The sequence below is a fragment of the Anabrus simplex genome, chromosome 11, assembly GCF_040414725.1.
Source record: "Anabrus simplex isolate iqAnaSimp1 chromosome 11, ASM4041472v1, whole genome shotgun sequence".
NCBI lineage: Eukaryota > Metazoa > Arthropoda > Insecta > Orthoptera > Tettigoniidae > Anabrus > Anabrus simplex.
In genome coordinates, this window is record NC_090275.1 from 119,556,813 (window position 1) to 119,584,545 (window position 27,733).

General features: G+C 43.3%; 1 long non-coding RNA gene across 1 annotated transcript in view; it reads right to left on the reverse strand.

Annotated features, from left to right (window-relative positions):
• Window positions 1-2,824: 2,824 nt before the first annotated feature.
• LOC137502663 (uncharacterized) overlaps window positions 2,825-27,733 on the reverse strand; it is a 75,008-nt gene continuing 50,099 nt past the window's right edge. Inside the window, exon 3 of the long non-coding RNA XR_011018819.1 lies at window positions 2,825-2,947. This is a non-coding gene — a long non-coding RNA (uncharacterized lncRNA). The remainder of the gene's footprint in view (window positions 2,948-27,733) is intronic.

Genomic DNA, 27,733 nt, shown 5'->3' on the forward strand with positions numbered 1-27,733 from the left:
GCAGCGCTGTGCTCTATGGATTAAAGATGGCGGACGGTAGCTGTCAAATAAGCATGTAGCATTGTTTCCAAACAAGAGCACGTGGAATTTTTCAAATTGCCGCCACCACATTTCAACTAAAGAGTGCAGCACGGTGCTCCCTTGATTAAAGATGGCGGATGTAGCTGTCAAAAAAGCACGTGGTTTGTTTCCAAACAGGGGCACTTAGAAGTTTTCAAATTGCCGCTACCACATAGAGTGCAGAACGGTGCTCTCTTGATTAAAGATGTCTGCTATCAAAAAGAATTTTTCAAATTATCCGCCACCACATTTCAAAGGTAAGTAGCTAAAGAGGGCAGCACTGTGCCCTATAGAGTAAAGATGGCGGATGACAGCTGTCAAAAAAGTACGTGGATTTGTTTATCTCGCGCTAGTGAGGTTAAGTTGGTAGCACTAAGGTTTAGACCCACCAAGATGGCAGCACTGCCGATGACAGGTGACGAATTTGTAGCTACTGCGATAAAGAGGGCAGCACAGTGCTCTGTAGTTTAAAGATGGCGGATGACAGCTGTCAAGAAAGCACGTGGATTTGTTTACCGCGCGCTAGTTAGGTTAAGTTGGTACTACTGAGGTTTAGGCCCGTCAAGATGGCAGTACTGAGGTTAGCGATGCGTTGTTGTCTGTCAAAAAGCACGTGGCTCTCAAAAAACACGTGGCTTTGTTTATCTCGCGCTAGTTATGTTAAGTTGGTACTACTGTGGTTTAGGCCCGTCAAGATGGCAGTACTGAGGTTAGCGATGGGTTGTTGTCGATGACAGCTGTCAAATAGCACGTGGCTTTGTTTACAAATTCAAATTTCCCGCGGGTGGTGGAGGAGACCTCTGGGAGGCCTCTGGCTGCGGTGGTGGTGGAGGAGGCATCTGGGAGCCCGCGGTGGCGGTGGCCGCAGAACCATCCAATTATACTACTACCGATGTTACACATTATACCACATCTATTCAGATGAGCTCTACTCTACAGCGGATGCTAATCGAACCCTGACATTTGTACCATTCGCTTATAGCCGTCTCGCATGTGCATTGTTATAATGATTCTTTCAATTGCGAACTAGAGCTTACAGAAGGCGCACTACATAAAGCTCACCTGTATAAGAGAGAGAGATTGTAAGCGATAGATTCGCATGGCAAACTGCGTCTGTTTGAAACAGAGATTCATCATTTGATATTGTTTTAGTTTAATTCAGTAAAATTGTCTATGATGGAGCAACCCATTCCTAGCTATACTTGCAAAGAGCGTGCGGGGATACAACAAGGGATGTCATGAGATATCGTGTAAGACTGTTTCTGAGTGGAAACCAGAGGTGCCAACCTTTGAAGTGGGTTATCAGTAATCCCATTTTGAACGCGCGCAACCCCTCCCCCCCCCCCCTCCAACCCGGACAAAACATTTACGAGTTAAATACAAAGGAGCCCGTTTCCCCTTTCCTACAGCAATCTATTCTAAAGTATATCATATTACACAATAAAATTTGCTCATTACCTGGTAGTAAAAATTTCTTTGTAGCTTGTTTCGCGCGCAGCAGCTGCTTTTTGGTGTAGGTTTTGTTGAAACACACTTCCGCCTGAGATGACATTTTCGTCTTCAGAACCGTACAATCCGCAATAGTTGGCACCTCTGGGAAACGCTTTAGAAGTCAGTTCTAAAACACTCAGAGCGGAGATTTTAGTGCAGCTTCATCGAGGAAGAAGTTTATTCAAGCAAAATATTTTAAAATCTTACTCATTGCCTGAACCTGCTATTACGCGCACATCTCAAAATTAAAAGAAGCAGGAGGATTAAAATTGAGATCCCAACAATTCTTTACTATCAGAGCCATAAATATCGAAAACATTCCTTAGCAAACAAAGTGGGGGTCCCCACAATATCATCAGTTGTGCCAACAGTTGGATGGCTAAAGGTCCGTGGAATCTATAAAACTAAACAAACAAATTTAGAAAATCACTTCAAGTCTTAGCCTGTCCCTGGCTGCACTCGTGGTGGCAAACAGCTCAGCTAATCGGCCGCATAACGATCATTAAGGAACGCATTAAAATTTTTAGGCATAAATACAGATTGTTCTCATAATTTACTACATTTTATTTAGCTAAAATTCGTAGCTCATATTCCTAGAATGCTTTCGGCATTGAGTTGCTTGCCTGAGGGGCTAGAATTGTGTATTTCTAATTCTAGGTGTAAGCCTACCACACGTTCTCTCACTTTGCAAATATTTCAAGAAGAAAGGAAGTAAGATGAGGTAGAAGGAAAATATTTCAACGTCTTCACTATCAAAACAATTTCAGATTTTAACTACAGACACCACTGCAGTAACACCTACTACAAGAAAACAAGTTCCTACACATTAACTGTAGGCGTACACTAATCAGCTCGTGGCAGCTACAACGAGACTATACAAAAGCCGGTCACACGGAGAGAGCACGAATTATGCCATGCGTAGCTCTTCAGAGCGAAGACCTTACCTGTGCAGTAAAGAATTTCAACACGTGTAGCTTGCTTCCTATGTAAGGTGTGTCGCATTACTGCCCTCACGTCATAGCCTGTAGTATTGGAGGGCTAAATGCTTACCGGGTCGGGGATTTCAACGTTGTTTATTTCCAATCGTTCGGCGACAATTTTGTGAATGTGTCGTGGGTAAATGTATAAGAAAAGGCCAGCAAACAAGGAATAAAATGAAAAGATTATTGAATGTTTAGAAAGAGGTCAAGTGAAATGAATTAGTTCTTTATTCAGTAATCGGAATCTCAGTTACAACTTCTTCACTTTCCCACGCCGACGGGCGCACATGACCTTCTATCCAGTCGATGAAGTAGGACACTCGAGTGTGAACGTTAGGAAGCGAATAATTTTCATCGTTGTAAAACGTGATCCCAATCACTTGACCGTTGGCCACCACGGTGCTTCCGTAGTCGCTCTGAAACGAACAAAGACAATATATCAGCATCATGTAAATGGGACATTAAGAGAGAAAGACAGGATCGCACCCCGCCACATAATCAGTGGGATTCCTAACAAATGTACGTTCATTTCGCATAAAGTGTGCACTGATGAAGCATGCGCACGAGCGGAGAGGATACATTTCACACAATACCAGTTGTCACAGCACTAGATCTCATACAAATACCTGACCCAGCAATACATACCAGAGCACTACCAGTCACAGCACATCCTGTCACAGTACCACATGTTACAGTACTACATGTCACAGCACTACTTGTCACAGTACTACTTGTCACAGTACTACAAGTCACAGCACATCCTGTCACAGTACCACATGTTACAGTACCACATGTTACAGTACTACTTGTCACAGCACTACTTGTCACAGTACCACATGTTACAGTACCACATGTTACAGTACTACTTGTCACAGTACTACCTGTCACAGCACTACTTGTCACAGTACCACTTGTCACAGCACTGTCACAGTACCACATGTTACAGTATTCACAGTACTGCTTGTCACAGTACTACTTGTCACAGTACTCTTGTCACAGTACTACATGTCACAGTACTACTTGTCACAGTACTCTTGTCACAGTACTACATGTCACAGTACCACATGTTACAGCACTACTTGTCACAGTACCACTTGTCAGAGTACTACTTGTCACAGTACCACTTGTCAAAGTACTACTTGTCACAGTACCACTTGTCACAGCACTACTTGTCACAGTACTACTTGTCACAGTACCAAATGTTACAGTACTACTTGTCACAGTACCACTTGTCACAGCACTACTTGTCACAGTACTACTTGTCACAGTACTACTTGTCACAGTACTACTTGTCACAGTACTACCTGCCACAGTACTACTTGTCACAGTACCACATGTTACAGTACTACTTGTCACAGTACTACTTGTCACAGTACTACTTGTCACAGTACCACATGTTACAGTACTACTTGTCACAGTACTACTTGTCACAGTACTACTTGTCACAGTACCAAATGTTACAGTACTACTTGTCACAGTACCACTTGTCACAGCACTACTTGTCACAGTACTACTTGTCACAGTACTACTTGTCACAGTACTACTTGTCACAGTACTACCTGCCACAGTACTACTTCTCACAGTACCACATGTTACAGTACTACTTGTCACAGTACTACTTGTCACAGTACTACTTGTCACAGTACTACTTGTCACAGTACTACATGTTACAGTACTACTTGTCAGAGTACCACATAATACAGTACTACCTGTCACAGTACCACTTGTCACAGTACCACATGTTACAGTACTACTTGTCACAGTACCACATGTTACAGTACAACATGTTACAGTACCACATGTTACAGTACCACATGTTACAGTACTACTTGCCAGAGTACCACATGTTACAGTACCACATGTTACAGTACTACTTGTCCCAGTACCACATATTACAGTACTACTTGTCACAGTACCACATGTTATAGTACCACATGTTACAGTACTACTTGACACAGTACCACTTGTCACAGTACCACATGTTACAGTACCACTTGTCACAGTACCACATGTTACAGTACTACGTGTCACAGTACCACATGTTACAGTACCACATGTTACAGTACTACTTGTCACAGTACCACATGTTACAGTACTACTTGTCAGAGTACCACATGTTACAGTAGTACCTGTCACAGTACCACTTGTCACAGTACCACTTGTCACAGTACCACATGTTACAGTACTACTTGTCACAGTACCACATGTTACAGTACCACATGTTACAGTACCACATGTTACAGTACCACATGTTACAGTACTACTTGTCACAGTACCACATGTTACAGTACCACATGTTACAGTACCACATGTTACAGTACTACTTGTCACAGTACGACATGTTAAAGTACCACATGTTACAGTACCACATGTCAGAGTACCACATGTTACAGTACTACCTGTCACAGTACCACTTGTCACAGTACCACATGTTACAGTACTACTTGTCACAGCACTACTTGTCACAGTACCACATGTTACAGTACCACACGTTACAGTACTACTTGTCACAGTACTACTTGTCACAGTACCACATGTTACAGTACTACCTGTCACAGTACCACATGTTACAGTACTACCTGTCACCGTACTACTTGTCAGAGTACCACATGTTACAGTACTACCTGTCACAGTACTACTTGTCACAGTACCACATGTTACAGTACTACTTGTCACAGTACCACATGTTACAGTACCATATGTTACAGTACTACTTGTCAGAGTACCACATGTTACTGTACTATCTGTCACAGTACTACTTGTCACAGTACCACATGTTACAGTACCACATGTCACAGCACTGACACAGTACCACATGTTTCACTACCACATGTTACAGTACTACTTGTCACAGCACTACTTGTCACAGTACAACTTGTTACAGTACCACATGTTACAGTACCACATGTTACAGTACTACTTGTCACAGTACCACTTGTCACAGTACTACTTGTTATAGCACTACTTGTCACAGTACCACATGTCACAGTACCACATGTTACAGTACCACATGTCACAGCACTGTCACAGTACCACATGTTACAGTACTACTTGTCACAGTACCACTTGTCACAGTACTACTTGTCACAGCACTACTTGTCACAGTACCACATGTTACAGTACTACTTGTCAGAGTACCACATGTTACAGTACGACTTGTCACAGTACCACATGTTACAGTACCACATGTTACAGTACTACTTGTCACAGTACCACATGTTACAGTACTACTTGTCACAGTACCACATGTTACAGTACTACTTGTCACAGTACCGCATATTACAGTACTACTTGTCACAGCACTACTTGTCACAGTACCACATGTTACAGTACCACATGTTACAGTACTACTTGCCACAGCACTACTTGTCACAGTACCACATGTTACAGTACCACGTGTTACAGTACTACTTGTCACAGTACTACATGTTACAGTACTACTTGTCACAGTACTACCTGTCACAGTACTACTTGTTACAGTACCACATGTTACAGTACCACATGTTACAGTACTACTTGTCACAGCACTACTTGTTACAGTACCACATGTTACAGTACCACATGTTACAGTACTACTTGTCACAGTACCACATGTTACAGTACTACTTGTCACAGTACTACATGTTACAGTACTACTTGTCACAGTACTACCTGTCACAGTACTACTTGTCAGAGTACCACATGTTACAGTACTACTTGTCACAGTACCACATGTTACAATACCACATGTTACAGTACTACTTGTCACAGCACTACTTGTCACAGTACCACATGTTACAGTACCACATGTTACAGTACTACTTGTCACAGTACTACCTGTCACAGCACTACTTGTCACAGTACCACATGTTACAGTACCACATGTTACAGTACTACTTGTCACAGCACTACTTGTCACAGTACCACATGTTACAGTACCACATGTTACAGTACTACTTGTCACAGCACTACTTGTCACAGCACTACTTGTCACAGTACCACATGTTACAATACCACATGTTACAGTACTACTTGTCGCAGTACTACATGTTACAATACCACATGTCACAGTACTACTTGTCACAGCACTACTTGTCACAGTACCACATGTCACAGTACCACATATTACAGTACTACTTGTCACAGCACTACTTGTCAGAGTACCACATGTTACAGTACTACTTGTCGCAGTACCACATGTTACAATACCACATGTTACAGTACTACTTGTCACAGCACTACTTGTCAGAGTACCACATGTTACAGTACTACTTGTCACAGTACTACATGTTACAGTACCACATGTTACAGCACTACTTGTCACAGCACTACTTGTCACAGCACCACATGTCACAGTACCACATGTTACAGTACTACTTGTCACAGCACTACTTGTCAGAGTACCACATGTTACAGTACTACTTGTCGCAGTACCACATGTTACAGTACTACTTGTCACAGTACTACATGTTACAGTACTACTTGTCACAGTACTACCTGTCACAGTACTACTTGTCAGAGTATCACATGTTACAGTACTACTTGTCACAGTACCACATGTTACAATACCACATGTTACAGTACTACTTGTCACAGCACTAATTGTTACAGTACCACATGTTACAATACCACATGTTACAGTACTACTTGTCACAGCACTACTTGTCACAGTACCACATGTTACAGTACCACATGTTACAGTACTACTTGTCACAGCACTACTTGTCACAGTACCACATGTTACAGTACCACATGTTACAGTACTACTTGTCACAGTACTACCTGTCACAGCACTACTTGTCACAGTACTACCTGTCACAGTACTACTTGTCACAGTACTACTTGTCGCAGTACTACATGTCACAGTACTGTTACAGTACTACTTGTCACAGTACTACTTGTTACAGTACTACTTGTCACAGTACTACTTGTCGCAGTACTACTTGTCGCAGTACTACTTGTCGCAGTACTACTTGTCACAGTACCACATGTTACAGTACTACTTGTCACAGCACTACTTGTCACAGTACTACTTGTCACAGCACTACTTGTCACAGTACCACATGTTACAGTACTACTTGTCACAGTACTACTTGTCACAGTACTACTTGTCACAGTACTACTTGTCGCAGTACTACTTGTCGCAGTACTACTTGTCACAGTACTACTTGTCACAGTACTACTTGTCACAGCACTACTTGTCACAGTACCACTTGTTACAGTACTACTTGTCAGAGTACCACATGTTACAGTACTACTTGTCACAGTACTACTTGTCACAGTACTACTTGTCACAGTACTACTTGTCACAGTACTACTTGTCACAGTACTACTTGTCGCAGTACTACTTGTCGCAGTACTACTTGTCACAGTACTACTTGTCACAGTACTACTTGTCACAGCACTACTTGTCACAGTACCACTTGTTACAGTACTACTTGTCAGAGTACCACATGTTACAGTACTACTTGTCACAGTACTACCTGTCACAGTACTACTTGTCACAGTACTACTTGTCACAGTACTACTTGTCACAGCACTACTTGTCACAGTACCACATGTTACAGTACCACATGTTACAGTACTACTGGTCACAGTACTACCTGTCACAGTACTACTTGTCACAGTACTACTTGTCGCAGTACTACTTGTCACAGTACTGTTACAGTACTACTTGTCGCAGTACCACTTGTCACAGTACCACTTGTCGCAGTACTACTTGTGACAGTACCACTTGTCACAGTACTACTTGTCACAGTACTACTTGTCACAGTACCACTTGTCACAGTACCACTTTTCGCAGTACCACTTTTCGCAGTACCACTTGTCACAGTACCACATGTTACAGTACTACTTGTCACAGTACTACTTGTCACAGTACTACTTGTCACAGTACTACTTGTCACAGTACCACTTGTCACAGTACCACATGTTACAGCACTACTTGTCGCAGTACTACTTGTCACAGTACTACTTGTCACAGTACTGTTACAGTACTACTTGTCACAGTACTACTTGTCACAGTACTGTTACAGTACTACTTGTCACAGTACTACTTGTCACAGTACTGTTACAGTACTACTTGTCACAGTACTACCTGTCACAGTACTACTTGTCACAGTACTACTTGTCGCAGTACTACTTGTCACAGTACTACTTGTCACAGTACTGTCACAGTACTACTTGTCACAGTACTACTTGTCACAGTACTACCTGTCTCAGTACTACTTGTCACAGTACTACTTGTCACAGTACTGTTACAGTACTACTTGTCACAGTACTACTTGTCGCAGTACTACTTGTCACAGTACTACCCGTCACAGTACTACTTGTCACAGTACTACCTGTCACAGTACTACTTGTCACAGTACTACTTGTCGCAGTACTACTTGTCACAGTACTGTTACAGTACTACTTGTCGCAGTACTACATGTCACAGTACTACCTGTCACAGTACTACTTGTCACAGTACTACTTGTCGCAGTACTACTTGTCACAGTACTGTTACAGTACCACTTGCCACAGTACTACTTGTCGCAGCACTACTTGTCACAGTACTACTTGTCACACTACTACTTATCACAGCACTACTTGTCACAGTACCACATGTTACATTACCACATGTTACAGTACTACTTGTCACAGTACTACTTGTCACAGTACTACTTGTCACAGTACCACTTGTCGCAGTACTACTTGTGACAGTACCACTTGTTACAGTACTACTTGTCACAGTACTACTTGTCACAGTACCACTTGTCACAGTACCACTTTTCGCAGTACCACTTTTCGCAGTACCACTTGTCACAGTACCACATGTCACAGTACTACTTGTCACAGTACTACTTGTCACAGTACTACTTGTCACAGTACTACTTGTCACAGTACCACTTGTCACAGTACCACATGTTACAGCACTACTTGTCACAGTACTACTTGTCGCAGTACTACTTGTCACAGTACTACTTGTCACAGTACTACTTGTCACAGTACTACTTGTCGCAGTACTACTTGTCACAGTACCACTTGTCACAGTACTACTTGTCACAGTACCACTTGTCACAGTACCACTTGTCACAGTACTACTTGTCACAGTACTACTTGTCGCAGTACTACTTGTCACACTACCACTTGTCACAGTACCACTTGTCACAGTACCACTTGTCACAGTACTACTTGTCACAGTACCACTTGTCACAGTACCACTTGTCACAGTACTACTTTTCACAGTACTACTTGTCACAGTACCACTTTTCGCAGTACCACTTGTCACAGTACCACATGTTACAGCACTACTTGTCACAGTACTACTTGTCACAGTACTACTTGTCGCAGTACCACTTGTCACAGTACTACTTGTCGCAGTACTACTTGTCACAGTACTACTTGTCACAGTACTACTTGTCACAGTACTACTTGTCGCAGTACCACTTGTCACAGTACTACTTGTCGCAGTACCACTTGTCGCAGTACTGCTTGTCGCAGTACCACTTGTCACAGTACTACTTGTCGCAGTACCACTTGTCACAGTACTACTTGTCGCAGTACCACTTGTCACAGTACTACTTGTCACAGTACTGCTTGTCACAGTACTACTTGTCGCAGTACCACTTGTCACAGTACTACTTGTCGCAGTACTACTTGTCACAGTACTACTTGTCACAGTACTACTTGTCACAGTACTGTCACAGTACTACTTGTCACAGTACTACTTGTCACAGTACAACTTGTCACAGTACTACCTGTCACAGTACTACTTGTCGCAGTACTACTTGTCACAGTACTACTTGTCACAGTACTACTTGTCGCAGTACTACTTGTCACTGTACTTTTTGTCACAGTACTACTTGTCACAGTACTACTTGTCACAGTACTACCTGTCACAGTACTACTTGTCACAGTACTACTTGTCACAGTACTGTCACAGTACTACTTGTCACAGTACTACTTGTCACAGTACTACTTGTCACAGTACTACTTGTCACAGTACTACCTGTCACAGTACTACTTGTCACAGTACTACTCGTCACAGTACTACTTGTCACAGTACTACTTGTCACAGTACTACTTGTCACAGCAGTACTTGTCACAGTACTACTTGTCACAGTACTGTTACAGTACTACTTGTCACAGTACTACTTGTCACAGTACTACTTGTCACAGTACTACTTGTCACAGTACTACCTGTCACAGTACCACTTGTCACAGTACTACTTGTCACAGTACTGTCACAGTACTACTTGTCACAGTACTACTTGTCACAGTACTACTTGTCACAGTACTGTCACAGTACTACTTGTCACAGTACTACTTGTCACAGTACTACTTCTCGCAGTACTACTTGTCACTGTACTACTTGTCACAGTACCACATGTCACAGTACTACTTTTCACAGTACTACTTGTCACAGTACTGTTACAGTACTACTTGTCACAGTACTACTTGTCACAGTACTACTTGTCACAGTACTACTTGTCACAGTACCACATGTCACAGTACTACTTGTCACAGTACTGCTTGTCACAGTACTGTCACAGTACTACTTGTCACAGTACTACATGTCACAGTACTGTTACAGTACTACTTGTCACAGTACTACTTGTCACAGTACTACTTGTCACAGTACTACTTGTCACAGTACTGTTACAGTACTACTTGTTACAGTACTACTTGTCACAGTACCACTTGTCACAGTACTACTTGTCACAGCACTACTTGTCACAGTACTACTTGTCACAGTACTGTTACAGTACTACTTGTCACAGTACTACTTGTCACAGTACTACTTGTCACAGTACTACTTGTCACAGTACTACCCGTCACAGTACCACTTTTCACAGTACTACTTGTCACAGTACTGTCACAGTACTACTTGTCACAGTACTACTTGTCGCAGTACTACTTGTCACTGTACTACTTGTCACAGTACCACATGTCACAGTACTACTTTTCACAGTACTACTTGTCACAGTACTGTCACAGTACTTCTTGTCACAGTACCACTTGTCACAGTACCACATGTTACAGTACTACTTGTCACAGCACTACTTGTCACAGTACCACATGTTACAGTACCACATGTTACAGTACTACTTGTCACAGCACTACTTGTCACAGCACTACTTGTCACAGTACCACATGTTACAATACCACATGTTACAGTACTACTTGTCGCAGTACTACATGTTACAATACCACATGTCACAGTACTACTTGTCACAGCACTACTTGTCACAGTACCACATGTCACAGTACCACATATTACAGTACTACTTGTCACAGCACTACTTGTCAGAGTACCACATGTTACAGTACTACTTGTCGCAGTACCACATGTTACAATACCACATGTTACAGTACTACTTGTCACAGCACTACTTGTCAGAGTACCACATGTTACAGTACTACTTGTCACAGTACTACATGTTACAGTACCACATGTTACAGCACTACTTGTCACAGCACTACTTGTCACAGCACCACATGTCACAGTACCACATGTTACAGTACTACTTGTCACAGCACTACTTGTCAGAGTACCACATGTTACAGTACTACTTGTCGCAGTACCACATGTTACAGTACTACTTGTCACAGTACTACATGTTACAGTACTACTTGTCACAGTACTACCTGTCACAGTACTACTTGTCAGAGTATCACATGTTACAGTACTACTTGTCACAGTACCACATGTTACAATACCACATGTTACAGTACTACTTGTCACAGCACTACTTGTTACAGTACCACATGTTACAATACCACATGTTACAGTACTACTTGTCACAGCACTACTTGTCACAGTACCACATGTTACAGTACCACATGTTACAGTACTACTTGTCACAGTACTACTTGTTACAGTACTACCTGTCACAGTACCACATGTTACAGTACTACTTGTCACAGTACCACATGTTACAATACCACATGTTACAGTACTACTTGTTACAGTACTACCTGTCACAGTACCACATGTTACAGTACTACTTGTCACAGTACCACATGTTACAATACCACATGTTACAGTACTACTTGTCACAGCACTACTTGTCACAGTACCACATGTTACAGTACCACATGTTACAGTACTACTTGTCACAGTACTACTTGTCACAGTACCACATGTTACAGTACTACTTGTCACAGCACTACTTGTCACAGTACCACATGTTACAGTACCACATGTTACAGTACTACTTGTCACAGCACTACTTGTCACAGTACCACATGTTACAGTACTACTTGTCACAGCACTACTTGTCACAGTACCACATGTTACAGTACCACATGTTACAGTACTACTTGTCACAGCACTACTTGTCACAGCACTACTTGTCACAGTACTACTTGTTACAGTACTACTTGTCACAGTACTGTTACAGTACTACTTGTCACAGTACTGTTACAGTACTACTTGTCACAGTACTACTTGTCACAGTACTGTTACAGTACTACTTGTCACAGTACTGTTACAGTACTACTTGTCACAGTACTACTTGTCACAGTACTACTTGTCACAGTACTACTTGTCACAGTACTACCCGTCACAGTACCACTTTTCACAGTACTACTTGTCACAGTACTGTCACAGTACTACTTGTCACAGTACTACTTGTCGCAGTACTACTTGTCACTGTACTACTTGTCACAGTACCACATGTCACAGTACTACTTTTCACAGTACTACTTGTCACAGTACTGTCACAGTACTACTTGTCACAGTACCACTTGTCACAGTACCACATGTTACAGTACTACTTGTCACAGCACTACTTGTCACAGTACCACATGTTACAGTACCACATGTTACAGTACTACTTGTCGCAGTACCACATGTTACAGTACCACATGTTACAGTACCACATGTTACAGTACTACTTGTCACAGTACTACTTGTCACAGCACTACTTGTCACAGTACTACTTGTTACAGTACTACCTGTCACAGTACCACATGTTACAGTACTACTTGTCACAGTACCACATGTTACAATACCACATGTTACAGTACTACTTGTCACAGCACTACTTGTCACAGTACCACATGTTACAGTACCACATGTTACAGTACTACTTGTCACAGTACTACTTGTCACAGTACCACATGTTACAGTACTACTTGTCACAGCACTACTTGTCACAGTACCACATGTTACAGTACCACATGTTACAGTACTACTTGTCACAGCACTACTTGTCACAGTACCACATGTTACAGTACCACATGTTACAGTACTACTTGTCACAGTACTACCTGTCACAGCACTACTTGTCACAGTACTACCTGTCACAGTACTACTTGTCACAGTACTACTTGTCGCAGTACTACATGTCACAGTACTGTTACAGTACTACTTGTCACAGTACTACTTGTTACAGTACTACCTGTCACAGTACTACTTGTCACAGTACTACTTGTCACAGTACTACTTGTCACAGCACTACTTGTCACAGTACCACATGTTACAGTACCACATGTTACAGTACTACTGGTCACAGTACTACCTGTCACAGTACTACTTGTCACAGTACTACTTGTCGCAGTACTACTTGTCACAGTACTGTTACAGTACTACTTGTCGCAGTACCACTTGTCACAGTACCACTTGTCGCAGTACTACTTGTGACAGTACCACTTGTCACAGTACTACTTGTCACAGTACTACTTGTCACAGTACCACTTGTCACAGTACCACTTTTCGCAGTACCACTTTTCGCAGTACCACTTGTCACAGTACCACATGTTACAGTACTACTTGTCACAGTACTACTTGTCACAGTACTACTTGTCACAGTACTACTTGTCACAGTACCACTTGTCACAGTACCACATGTTACAGCACTACTTGTCGCAGTACTACATATCACAGTACTACCTGTCTCAGTACTACTTGTCACAGTACTACTTGTCACAGTACTACTTGTCGCAGTACTACTTGTCACAGTACTGTTACAGTACTACTTGTCGCAGTACTACATGTCACAGTACTACCCGTCACAGTACTACTTGTCACAGTACTACCTGTCACAGTACTACTTGTCACAGTACTACTTGTCGCAGTACTACTTGTCACAGTACTGTTACAGTACTACTTGTCGCAGTACTACATGTCACAGTACTACCTGTCACAGTACTACTTATCACAGTACTACCTGTCACAGTACTACTTGTCACAGTACTACTTGTCGCAGTACTACTTGTCACAGTACTGTTACAGTACCACTTGCCACAGTACTACTTGTCGCAGCACTACTTGTCACACTACTACTTATCACAGCACTACTTGTCACAGTACCACATGTTACATTACCACATGTTACAGTACTACTTGTCACAGTACTACTTGTCACAGTACTACTTGTCACAGTACCACTTGTCGCAGTACTACTTGTGACAGTACCACTTGTCACAGTACTACTTGTCACAGTACTACTTGTCACAGTACCACTTGTCACAGTACCACTTTTCGCAGTACCACTTTTCGCAGTACCACTTGTCACAGTACCACATGTCACAGTACTACTTGTCACAGTACTACTTGTCACAGTACTACTTGTCACAGTACTACTTGTCACAGTACCACTTGTCACAGTACCACATGTTACATTACCACATGTTACAGTACTACTTGTCACAGTACTACTTGTCACAGTACTACTCTTCACAGTACCACTTGTCACAGTACCACTTTTCGCAGTACCACTTTTCGCAGTACCACTTGTCACAGTACCACATGTCACAGTACTACTTGTCACAGTACCACATGTTACATTACCACATGTCACAGTACTACTTGTCACAGTACCACTTGTCACAGTACTACTTGTCACAGTACTACTTGTCACAGTACTACTTGTCACAGTACTACTTGTCACACTACTACTTATCACAGCACTACTTGTCACAGTACCACATGTTACATTACCACATGTTACAGTACTACTTGTCACAGTACTACTTGTCACAGTACTACTTGTCACAGTACCACTTGTCACAGTACTACTTGTCACAGTACTACTTGTCACAGTACTACTTGTCACAGTACTACTTGTCGCAGTACTACTTGTCACAGTACTACTTGTCACAGTACCACTTGTCACAGTACTACTTGTCGCAGCACTACTTGTCACAGTACCACTTGCCACAGTACTACTTGTCACAGTACTACTTGTCACAGTACCACTTGTCACAGTACTACTTGTCACAGTACCACTTGCCACAGTACTACTTGTCGCAGCACTACTTGTCACAGTACCACATGTTACAGTACTACTTGTCACAGTACTACTTGTCGCAGTACTACTTGTCACAGTACCACTTGTCGCAGTACTACTTGTGACAGTACCACTTGTCACAGTACTACTTGTCACAGTACTACTTGTCACAGTACTACTTGTCACAGTACTACTTGTCACACTACTACTTATCACAGCACTACTTGTCACAGTACCACATGTTACATTACCACATGTTACAGTACTACTTGTCGCAGTACTACTTGTCACAGTACCACTTGTCACAGTACCACATGTTACATTACCACATGTTACAGTACTACTTGTCGCAGTACTACTTGTCACAGTACCACATGTTACATTACCACATGTTACAGTACTACTTGTCGCAGTACTACTTGTCACAGTACCACTTGTCACAGTACTACTTGTCACAGTACCACTTGCCACAGTACCACTTGCCACAGTACTACTTGTCACAGTACTACTTTTCACAGTACTACTTGTCACAGTACCACTTTTCGCAGTACCACTTTTCGCAGTACCACTTGTCACAGTACCACATGTTACAGCACTACTTGTCACAGTACTACTTGTCACAGTACTACTTGTCGCAGTACCACTTGTCACAGTACTACTTGTCGCAGTACTACTTGTCACAGTACTACTTGTCACAGTACTACTTGTCGCAGTACCACTTGTCGCAGTACCACTTGTCGCAGTACTGCTTGTCGCAGTACCACTTGTCACAGTACTACTTGTCGCAGTACCACTTGTCACAGTACTACTTGTCGCAGTACCACTTGTCACAGTACTACTTGTCACAGTACTGCTTGTCACAGTACTACTTGTCGCAGTACCACTTGTCACAGTACTACTTGTCGCAGTACTACTTGTCACAGTACTACTTGTCACAGTACTACTTGTCACAGTACTGTCACAGTACTACTTGTCACAGTACTACTTGTCACAGTACAACTTGTCACAGTACTACCTGTCACAGTACTACTTGTCGCAGTACTACTTGTCACAGTACTACTTGTCACAGTACTACTTGTCGCAGTACTACTTGTCACTGTACTTTTTGTCACAGTACTACTTGTCACAGTACTACTTGTCACAGTACTACTTGTCACAGTACTACTTGTCACAGTACTACTTGTCACAGTACTACCTGTCACAGTACTACTTGTCACAGTACTACTCGTCACAGTACTACTTGTCACAGTACTACTTGTCACAGTACTACTTGTCACAGCACTACTTGTCACAGTACTACTTGTCACAGTACTGTTACAGTACTACTTGTCACAGTACTACTTGTCACAGTACTACTTGTCACAGTACTACTTGTCACAGTACTACTTGTCACAGTACTACTTGTCACAGTACTACTTGTCACAGTACTACCTGTCACAGTACTACTTGTCACAGTACTACTCGTCACAGTACTACTTGTCACAGTACTACTTGTCACAGTACTACTTGTCACAGCACTACTTGTCACAGTACTACTTGTCACAGTACTGTTACAGTACTACTTGTCACAGTACTACTTGTCACAGTACTACTTGTCACAGTACTACTTGTCACAGTACTACCTGTCACAGTACCACTTGTCACAGTACTACTTGTCACAGTACTGTCACAGTACTACTTGTCACAGTACTACTTGTCACAGTACTACTTGTCACAGTACTGTCACAGTACTACTTGTCACAGTACTACTTGTCACAGTACTACTTCTCGCAGTACTACTTGTCACTGTACTACTTGTCACAGTACCACATGTCACAGTACTACTTTTCACAGTACTACTTGTCACAGTACTGTTACAGTACTACTTGTCACAGTACTACTTGTCACAGTACTACTTGTCACAGTACTACTTGTCACAGTACCACATGTCACAGTACTACTTGTCACAGTACTGCTTGTCACAGTACTGTCACAGTACTACTTGTCACAGTACTACATGTCACAGTACTGTTACAGTACTACTTGTCACAGTACTACTTGTCACAGTACTACTTGTCACAGTACTACTTGTCACAGTACTACTTGTCACAGTACTGTTACAGTACTACTTGTTACAGTACTACTTGTCACAGTACCACTTGTCACAGTACTACTTGTCACAGCACTACTTGTCACAGTACTACTTGTCACAGTACTGTTACAGTACTACTTGTCACAGTACTACTTGTCACAGTACTACTTGTCACAGTACTACTTGTCACAGTACTACCCGTCACAGTACCACTTTTCACAGTACTACTTGTCACAGTACTGTCACAGTACTACTTGTCACAGTACTACTTGTCGCAGTACTACTTGTCACTGTACTACTTGTCACAGTACCACATGTCACAGTACTACTTTTCACAGTACTACTTGTCACAGTACTGTCACAGTACTACTTGTCACAGTACCACTTGTCACAGTACTACCTGTCACAGTATCACTTGTCGCAGTACTACTTGTCACGGTACCACTTGTCACAGCACTACTTGTCACAGTACCACTTGTCACAGTACTGTTACAGTACTACTTGTCACAGTACCACTTGTCACAGTACTACTTGTCACAGTACTACTTGTCACAGTACCACTTGTCACAGTACTGTTACAGTACTACTTGTCACAGTACCACTTGTCACAGTACTACTTGTCACAGTACTACTTGTCACAGTTCTATTTGTCACAGTACTACTTGTCACACTACTACTTGTCATGGTACCACTTGTCACAGTACCACTTGTCACGGTACTACTTGTCACAGTACTACCTGTCACAGTACCACTTGTCACAGTACTACTTGTCACAGTACTACCTGTCACAGTACCACTTGTCACAGTACCACTTGTCACAGTACTACTTGTCGCAGTTCTACTTGTCAGAGCACTACTTGTCACAGTACTACCTGTCACAGTACCACTTGTCGCAGTACTACTTGTCACAGTACCACTTGTCGCAGTACTACTTGTCACAGTACCACTTGTCACATTACTACTTGTCACAGTACCACTTGTTACAGTACTACTTGTCACAGTACCACTTGTCGCAGTACTACTTGTCACAGTACTGTTACAGTACTACTTGTCGCAGTACTACTTGTCACAGTACCACTTGTCACAGTGCCACTTGTCGCGGTACTACTTGTCACGGTACCACTTGTCACAGCACTACTTGTCACAGTACCACTTGTCACAGTACTGTTACAGTACTACTTGTCACGGTACCACTTGTCACAGTACTACTTGTCACAGTACTACTTGTCACAGTACTACTTGTCGCAGTACTACTTGTCACGGTACCACTTGTCACAGTACCACTTGTCACGGTACCACTGTCACGGTACTACTTGTCATACTACTACTTGTCACGGTACCACTTGTCACAGTACCACTTGTCACGGTACTACTTGTCACAGTACTACTTGTCACGGTACTACTTGTCACAGTACCACTTTTCGCAGTACCACTTGTCACAGTACTACCTGTCACAGTACTACTTGTCACAGTACTACTTGTCGCAGTACTACTTGTCACGGTACCACTTGTCACAGTACCACTTGTCACGGTACCACTGTCACGGTACTACTTGTCATACTACTACTTGTCACGGTACCACTTGTCACAGTACCACTTGTCACGGTACTACTTGTCACAGTACTACTTGTCACGGTACTACTTGTCACAGTACTACTTGTCACAGTACCACTTGTCACAGTACTACTTGTCACAGTACCACTTGTCACAGTACTACTTGTCACAGTACTACCTGTCACAGTACCACTTGTCACAGTACCACTTGTCACAGTTCTACTTGTCAGAGCACTACTTGTCACAGTACTACCTGTCACAGTACCACTTGTCACAGTACCACTTGTCGCAGTACTACTTGTCACAGTACCACTTGTCGCAGTACTACTTGTCACAGTACCACTTGTCACATTACTACTTGTCACAGTACCACTTGTTACAGTACTACTTGTCACAGTACCACTTGTCGCAGTACTACTTGTCACAGTACCACTTGTCACAGTACCACTTGTCACGGTACTACTTGTCACAGTACTACTTGTCACGGTACTACTTGTCACAGTACTACTTGTCACAGTACCACTTGTCACAGTACTACTTGTCACAGCACTACTTGTCACACTACTACTTGTAACTGCCGATGACAGGTGACGAATTTGTAGCTACTGCGATAAAGAGGGCAGCACAGTGCTCTGTAGTTTAAAGATGGCGGATGACAGCTGTCAAAAAACACGTGGCTTTGTTTATCTCGCGCTAGTTACTTTAAGTTGGAATACTGATGTTTAGGCCCGTCAAGATGGCAGTACTGAGGTTAGCGATGCGTTGTTGTCGATGACAGCTGTCAAAAAGCACGTGGCTTTGTTTACAAATTCAAATTTCCCGCGGGTGGTGGAGGAGACCTCTGGGAGGCCCCCCAGTGCGGCGGCGGTGGAGGTGGCCTCTGGCAAGGTCTGTCTAGGGAGGTCTGGTCACGCTACCACAATCCTTTGCGGTGGCGGCCATATTGGGTCTCAAATATCGTTGTTATGTGGGCGTGCACGATGTAATGATGTGAGTTATTACTTGTATTTTGGAAGAAAATGGGATACTGTGCCGCTCCAAATTGTCAAAATAAGACAACTGACGGAATTAGAGTGTTTCGCTTCCCGAAAGTTAAGCAAAGGAGAGCTCAGTGGGTACAAAACTGTAGGCATGACAGATAATTCCGTCTTGTGCGCGGTTTTGTGAACTTATACACTCGTATTACTCCTGAATAATACAGTAATATGTTTGTATGAACGATGTTTTATATTTATAGGTATTATTATGTATTTTCTTCTAGCATAATTTTGAAGAATCGCTATTTGAACTAAAGAGGGCAGATGGACGGAAAATACTCAAGTGGAATTCCATCCCAACAATTTTCAACGTCCCTAATCCACCCAAGTCTTTGACATATTATAGGGAACCTCCCAAAGAAAGGGAACTGTCTTTCAAAACAAGCAGCCGGGCTGAGTGGCTCAGACGGTTAAGGCGCTGGCCTTCTAACCCCAAATTGGCAGGTTCGATCCTGGCTCAGTCCGGTGGTATTTGAAGGTGCTCAAATACGACAGCCTCGTGTCGGTAGATTTACTGGCACGTAAAAGAACTCCTGCGGGACTAAATTCCGTCACCTCGGCGTCTCCGAAGACCGTAAAAGTAGTTAGTGGGACGTAAAGCAAATAACATAAGGAAAATAACAGGAAATGTGTAATTGTAGTATTGTAGTTTATGAAAAAATCCTTTTCGTGCGTCCGGCTCCATGGCTAAATGATTAGCGTGCTTGCCTTTAGGTCATAGCGGTCCCGGGTTCGATTCCCGGCAAGGTCTGGAATTTTAACCGTAATTGGTTAATTTTGCTGGCCTATCTCTTCAAACCAACAATTTGTGTGCAGCTTGTCATCATTACAACAATAATTGTTAATAGCAGTCTTTTACGGTACTGTAGTTACTATTTACAGCTATATTTCATTCACCTTAAATGCTCTATGGAGTACATTATCTGGCTGGACAAATACAACCCTCGCACTAACCAACTACTGTAATTTAACGTACCGTACCCTAACACAATATCCTAATGTAATCCCTAAAATAGCCTAAGCTAGGTTAACCCAATAGTGACTGAATTTCTATTTCTTAAGGAATCGCGTCTATCAATGGCTGTAAGTTTCTAACCACTATTATTATTATTATTATTATTATTATTATTATTATTATTATTATTATTATTATTATTATATGCATGAACGTTAGGACTCAGTTGAGAGCCCCGTGGTCGCCAACCCACGCTCCCTAGTTAGGAGCTCCTGACGCCCCTTTCAGTCACCTCTTATGACGGGCAGGGGATACCGTGGGTGTTATTCTATTTCCCCCGCCCACAGGGGGAAATCAATTTGGGTTGTGACTACGTGGCCCTTAGCTGAGTCTTAACATTGCTTTCACTTGTGTTAGGCTCACACCTATTCTATCCCATCCGACTTCGCCAGGTCAACACTTGTTCTTTTCCGACCGCGACAGCATTAGCGCATGTGAGGTCAAGGAAGTTTTTCATTTCCACGCACTTTGTGGCCTTCATCTTTCTTTTGCCGATACCTTCATTTTTCGAAGTGTTGGACCCCTTCCATTTGTTTTCTTCTGATTAGCGTTTATAGACGATGGTTGCCCAGTTGTACTTTCTCTTAAAACAACCGTCACCACCACCACTTGGTACTATACAGCTGCAATAAACTAGTTAAGAATAGCTAAGAACATCACTCTTGTTGCACATGTGCAGAGTATTTTTGCCTTAGAACCCAAAGAAATACCACATGAATGGATAACAACAGTTACCATACATAATTTAATGCACTCAACTCAAGAGGCATTCGGTGTTCGTCAACACACTGGGGTAACCCCTTAGAAACGCAGTATCGGTAATTACTTTCTTAATAAAGAAAACGCTGAAGGTAATTTATTACAACTGTCTTTTAGTACTTCAAGTTCAGTATTTCTTGTACCGGTAATCATAATATGACACAGGTACTGTACAGATTACGTATTTGTCAGCTGATATTAATAGGAAACACTGCAAGGAAGTAAAAGAGTAGGACATGAGCTTTCCTGTTTCAAAAAAAAGAAAAAAGACCTTCAGGCTCTGCTAATTATCTTCCTATTCAAACAGCTGTGAATGTATTAAGTGTTATACATGAACAGTACATACCAAATTAAATTCTTTACGAAAATTAGTTGATGTTCTGTTTTATCCCTCAACTGGTATCATACGTCTGTGAGACGGCCGAAAATTTTCCCAATGCCATCCCCTCTCCTATCCTCAGCCTAGTGCTTTCTTCCCTTGTGTACCTCTCAGTTGGAATGTTGTTTCCCTGCAGGGAAGGTGATGTACCGCTCGCTTTGTTTCACGTTGAATAAGTGAGTATTAAACTTATCGCGCCGTCTGACAGACGTATGATACCAGTTCCGTGACTATTGTTCGGGAATGACATTATTCAGTATTGAGATAATAGCTAGGCTTGATTTTATGAAGACACTTGCCAAGTCACTGGTATATCCTCAAATGCATCGGAAGCTTACTGAGGTGGAGAAAATTCCACGTGAACTGACATTCTGGATGAGGAGGATTCATCAGATTGATGACGAACAAGAGGAACCTGAATTCTTCGAGGTTCGTAAAACGTGCTACTTTTGCGATCCTCAACTGAAAAGAAGAACGAAGTACCAGTGCCAGAAGTGCGGAAAACCGATCTGCTTGGAGTGCGCCAAAAAAGAAGAAAAAATAATGAAGTAACATATCCTGTGATAAGGAAAATTGTGCTTTCTAACAAACAGTGACATTGAACCTTAAAATTTAAATTTATGTTTTGAGTTTTCCAGTAATTTTATGTTTTATTTGTTTGGATGGTCTTTGTATAATACTGATATATCAGCGAAATAATCGTAATAATCATATTTTCTAGATTTTTAAGAAAAGCAGAAGCGTCCATATTTTTGGAGCATCATTCTAATATTTTATTATTTTTTTCTGGGTTTGTAATTTTCTTCTTCTACTGTTTGCACTGACATATTTGCAAACATATATTTAAAGGAATTAAGTTGAATAAATAACAAAAATTTAAGAACAAATGTTTTAATTTAAAAGTAAATATCTGGAGTCTGACAGACGTATGATACCAATTACGTTACAAACGTAGATGATACCAGTTGAGGGTTATCCAATGTACGGCACCGAAATCCTCTAAATTCAAATACACTTGCCTTTGGTTGCGCTAGCTTAAAGACCCAATATGGCGGCTCCATAAGAAGCATTCGTGACTTGACCTCCCTAGACAGACCTTGGCCTCTGAGAGCCCACGGTGGCGGTGGCCGCAGAACCATCCAATTATACTACTATCAGTTTTCACCACTCTAATTGAAAGAAGCTGTAACTTTGAGACGTAGCATACGTCTACTCAAATTTGAATAGAAATGGGTACTGAGTTAAATTTTTAGGAACTGCAGTCGATACCCTTCTAGCTGTATGAGCAGGAGGAGGCGGCGTCCATACACGACTAGCTATATGAGGAGGCGGCGTCCATACACTACTAGCTATAGGAGGAAGAGCCGGCTTTCCTACACTACTAGCTATATGAGGAGAAGGCGGCGTCCATACACTACTAGCTATATGAGGAGAAGGCGGCGTCCATACACTACTAGCTATATGAGGTGAAGGCGGCGTCCATACACTACTAGCTATATGAGGAGAAGGCGGCGTCCATGCACTACTAGCTATATGAGGAGGAGGCGGCGTCCATTCACTACTAGCTATAGGAGGAAGAGCCGGCTTTCCTACACTACTAGCTATATGAGGAGAAGGCGGCGTCCATACACTACTAGCTATATGAGGAGATGGCGGCGTTCATACACTACTAGCTATATGAGGAGAAGGCGGCGTCCATGCACTACTAGCTATATGAGGAGGAGGCGGCGTCCATTCACTACTAGCTATATGAGGAGAAGGCGGCGTCCATACACTACTAGCTATATGAGGTGAAGGCGGCGTCCATACACTACTAGCTATAGCAGGAGGAGGCGGCGTCCATACACTACTAGCTATATGAGGTGAAGGCGGCGTCCATTCACTACTAGCTATATGAGGAGGAGGCGGCGTCCATACACTACTAGCTATATGAGGAGAAGGCGGCGTCCATACACTACTAGCTATATGAGGAGGTGGCGGCGTCCATGCACTACTAGCTATATGAGGAAGAGCCGGCTTTCCTACACTACTAGCTATATGAGGAGAAAGCGGCGTCCATACACTACTAGCTATATGAGGAGAAGGCGGCGTCCATACACTACTAGCTATATGAGGTGAAGGCGGCGTCCATACACTACTAGCTATATGAGGAGGAGGCGGCGTCCATACACTACTAGCTATATGAGGAGAAGGCGGCGTCAATACATTACTAGCTATATGAGGAGGAGGCGGCGTCCATACACTACTAGCTATAGGAGGAAGAGCCGGCTTTCCTACACTACTAGCTATATGAGGAGAAGGCGGCGTCCGTACACTACTAGCTATATGAGGAGGAGGCGGCCTCCATACACTACTAGCTATATGAGGAGAAGGCGGCGTCCATACACTACTAGGTATATGAGGAGAAGGCGGCGTCCATACACTACTAGCTATATGAGGAGAAGGCGGCGTCCATGCACTACTAGCTATATGAGGAGGAGGCGGCGTCCATACACTACTAGCTATATGAGGAGATGGCGGCGTCCATACACTACTAGCTACATGAGGAGAAGGCGGCGTCCATACACTACTAGCTATGGGAGGAAGAGCCGACTTTCCTACACTACTAGCTATAGCAGGAGGAGGCGGCGTCCATACACTACTAGCTATATGAGGAGAAGGCGGCGTCCATACACTACTAGCTATATGAGGAGGAGGCGGCGTCCATACACTACTAGCTATGGGAGGAAGAGCCGGCTTTCCTACACTACTAGCTATATGAGGAGAAGGCGGCGTCCATACACTACTAGCTATATGAGGAGGAGGCGGCGTCCATACACTACTAGCTATAGGAGGAAGAGCCTGCTTTCCTACACTACTAGCTATAGCAGGAGGAGGCGGCGTCCATACACTACTAGCTATATGAGGAGAAGGCGGCGTCCGTACACTACTAGCTATATGAGGAGAAGGCGGCGTCCATACACTACTAGCTATATGAGGAGAAGGCGGCGTCCATACACTACTAGCTATATGAGGAGATGGCGGCGTCCATACACTACTAGCTATATGAGGAGAAGGCGGCGTCCATGCACTACTAGCTATATGAGGAGGAGGCGGCGTCCATTCACTACTAGCTATATGAGGAGAAGGCGGCGTCCATACACTACTAGCTGTATGAGGTGAAGGCGGCGTCCATACACTACTAGCTATAGCAGGAGGAGGCGGCGTCCATACACTACTAGCTATATGAGGTGAAGGCGGCGTCCATTCACTACTAGCTATATGAGGAGGAGGCGGCGTCCATACACTACTAGCTATATGAGGAGAAGGCGGCGTCCATACACTACTAGCTATATGAGGAGGTGGCGGCGTCCATGCACTACTAGCTATAGGAGGAAGAGCCGGCTTTCCTACACTACTAGCTATATGAGGAGAAGGCGGCGTCCATACACTACTAGCTATATGAGGAGGTGGCGGCGTCCATGCACTACTAGCTATATGAGGTGAAGGCGGCGTCCATACACTACTAGCTATATGAGGAGGAGGCGGCGTCCATACACTACTAGCTATATGAGGAGAAGGCGGCGTCCATACATTACTAGCTATATGAGGAGGAGGCGGCGTCCATACACTACTAGCTATAGGAGGAAGAGCCGGCTTTCCTACACTACTAGCTATATGAGGAGAAGGCGGCCTCCATACACTACTAGCTATATGAGGAGAAGGCGGCGTCCATACACTACTAGGTATATGAGGAGAAGGCGGCGTCCATACACTACTAGCTATATGAGGAGAAGGCGGCGTCCATGCACTACTAGCTATATGAGGAGGAGGCGGCGTCCATACACTACTAGCTATATGAGGAGATGGCGGCGTCCATACACTACTAGCTATATGAGGAAGAGCCGGCTTTCCTACACTACTAGCTATAGCAGGAGGAGGCGGCGTCCATACACTACTAGCTATATGAGGAGAAGGCGGCGTCCATACACTACTAGCTATAGGAGGAGGAGGCGGCGTCCATACACTACTAGCTATGGGAGGAAGAGCCGGCTTTCCTACACTACTAGCTATATGAGGAGAAGGCGGCGTCCATACACTACTAGCTATATGAGGAGGAGGCGGCGTCCATACACTACTAGCTATAGGAGGAAGAGCCGGCTTTCCTACACTACTAGCTATAGCAGGAGGAGGCGGCGTCCATACACTACTAGCTATATGAGGAGAAGGCGGCGTCCATACACTACTAGCTATATGAGGAGAAGGCGGCGTCCATACTCTACTAGCTATATGAGGAGAAGGCGGCGTCCATACACTACTAGCTATATGAGGAGAAGGCTGCGTCCATACACTACTAGCTATAGGAGGAAGAGCCGGCTTTCCTACACTACTAGCTATATGAGGAGAAGGCGGCGTCCATACACTACTAGGTATATGAGGAGAAGGCGGCGTCCATACACTACTAGCTATATGAGGAAGAGCCGGCTTTCCTACACTACTAGCTATATGAGGTGAAGGCTGCGTCCATACACTACTAGCTATAGGAGGAAGAGCCGGCTTTCCTACACTACTAGCTATATGAGGAGAAGGCGGCGTCCATACACTACTAGCTATATGAGGAGAAGGCGGCGTCCATACTCTACTAGCTATATGAGGAGAAGGCGGCGTCCATACACTACTAGCTATATGAGGAGAAGGCGGCGTCCATACACTACTAGCTATATGAGGAGAAGGCGGCGTCATACACTACTAGCTATATGAGGAGAAGGCGGCGTCCATACACTACTAGCTATATGAGGAGAAGGCGGCGTCCATTCACTACTAGCTATATGAGGAAGAGCCGGCTTTCCTACACTACTAGCTATATGAGGTGAAGGCGGCGTCCATACACTACTAGCTATATGAGGAGAAGGCGGCGTCCATACACTACTAGGTATATGAGGTGAAGGCGGCGTCCATACACTACTAGCTATATGAGGTGAAGGCGGCGTCCATACACTACTACCTATATGAGGTGAAGGCGGCGTCCATACACTACTAGCTATATGAGGAAGAGCCGGCTTTCCTACACTACTAGCTATATGAGGTGAAGGCGGCGTCCATACACTACTAGCTATATGAGGTGAAGGCGGCGTCCATTCACTACTAGCTATATGAGGAAGAGCCGGCTTTCCTACACTACTAGCTATATGAGGTGAAGGCGGCGTCC